Raw genomic sequence first — 2,009 nt, 5'->3', positions numbered from 1 at the left:
AAATCCGTGATGAAGTCCATGGAGATTGATCTCCAGCGTTCATCCGGAATACTCAATGGTTCGAGTAAACCAGGAGGCTTTGTCAGCCTTGGCTTGTTTCGTCGACATGACTCGCAGTCAGCAATGAACTTTTGGATCGACTTGAGCGTCTTGGACCAGTACCAGCGTTGTGCTAACGTCAAGTACGTTCGCTCAATACCAGGATGTCCTCTGTAGTTGGTGTGATGACTCTCCTTGATTATCGATTGCCTCAACTTCACATCGTTGGGAACAACGATTCGAGGGTGGTCATCCACCGGAGACTGATACCACAGCAAGCCTTTGCCTCCGAGTAGTATCGGTGTAGCTTGTGGTGCTGGTGTTTTGCTTTCGGCTTTGAGGTACTTGTACGTCGCTGGATTGCTGCCCGGATTGTCCGGACATCTCGATCTTTGGCGTAAGCTTTCTTGATCCTCTTCAGCACCTCGGAATCTGTAGACACTTCCCTAAGAGCACGACTGAAGGCAGTGTTGTTGAAGCTGGACATACTCAGATCAAGAAAACACTTCGTATCTGGCTGCAATTCAGGTCTGCGACTCAATGCATCCGCGATTCCGTTCTTCGCACCAGGAAGATACGAAAACGTGGGTTGGTACTCAGCAAGAATGCCGTACCACCTAGCCAATCGGCGGTTAGCCATATTCTGTGTGAACAACCCTTCGAGACTTTTGTGATCAGTCTCGACGATCGGTGGCTTGTCAAAGCAGTAAATTCGAAAAATTGCTAGCGCGTGCACGACAGCAAGTAGCTCCTGATGCTGTATTGGATAGTTGAGCTCATCTTTCGACTTGTGTACGCAATGGGTTGCTCAACTCCGTGCACGACTTGGAATAATACTCGACGAACGGCGAATTTGCTCGCACCAGTGCGCAAATTCATGGGCTGGCTGAAGTTAGGAAGGTGCAACACTGGAGGATTGCACACTCGCCCCTTCAGCACCTTGAAATTCTTCATCATTGAATTGGATCTTCGCGTTCCTCTTGTTCTTCTTCTTCAAGAGAGTGAACATTGTTGCAGTGCTGCGTAGTCTGGACAAAATCGTTGGACATAACCAGTCAACCCAAGGAAGCTGTGAAGTTCCTCTTGTGCTCGTGGTACTGGCCAGCCCTTGATGGTTTGTACCTTGTCCGAATCCATCCGTACACCGTTGCGTCCTACAAAGTCCCCGAGACACGTAATCTCGTCGGCACAGAAGACACTCTTGGCAAGCTTGACGTAGAGCTTGTTGTCACGCAGGATATCCAGTGTCTTGCGCAACGCCTCCAAGTGGTCGTCGATGTTCTGAGACTTCGTGATAACATAGATGTCATCGTAAAACGACTTGGTGTTTTCCAACCTTGGAACAGCTTTGACGTTAAACGATGGATCGTCGCTGGCGCATTACAGACTCTCATGGGCAGAACAAGATACTCCCAGAGTCCATTTGGCGCTTGGAATGTTGTGAACTTGATATCCTCTTTACGCATACGTACTTGATAGTACGCGGACATCAAATCCATTGTGAAAAACCAGTACGTTCTGAACATGGCGTCGAGGATGTCCTCCTTCCTCGTCATTGGGATACTGTGGCTTACAATGTTGGAGTTCAAGTACCGGTAGGCGTGTACGATTCTCCGGCCAACTGGTTTCCGTTAACAGAAGGTTGGAGCAGCACATGGACTGATGCTCGGGCGAATGAGCTTCTTCTTCACCATGTCTACAACCCAACGTACAATCTCGCGCTGATGCTCTGGCGATTGACGCCACTGTTGCCGATACATTGCGAGATTCAGATCCTTCACGTCAATCCTATGCTCAATCCCGCGTTTCTCAGGTAAACCTTCCGGGGGTTCAGGACGGAACACATTGTCCATATACTCCGTGAGTAACTTGTACGTTGGATTCTCCTTGAAGCTATCCGAGTCCGTATCCAGATACCGTTGTGCTTTCGCACTTCCAACGTTGTCGGGTTGATCTTGCCGTTGCAGTGA

The sequence above is a fragment of the Phytophthora parasitica genome (assembly GCF_000247585.1).
Source record: "Phytophthora parasitica INRA-310 unplaced genomic scaffold supercont2.10, whole genome shotgun sequence".
Classification (NCBI taxonomy): domain Eukaryota; phylum Oomycota; class Peronosporomycetes; order Peronosporales; family Peronosporaceae; genus Phytophthora; species Phytophthora nicotianae.
This window is presented reverse-complemented; position numbering follows the sequence as displayed.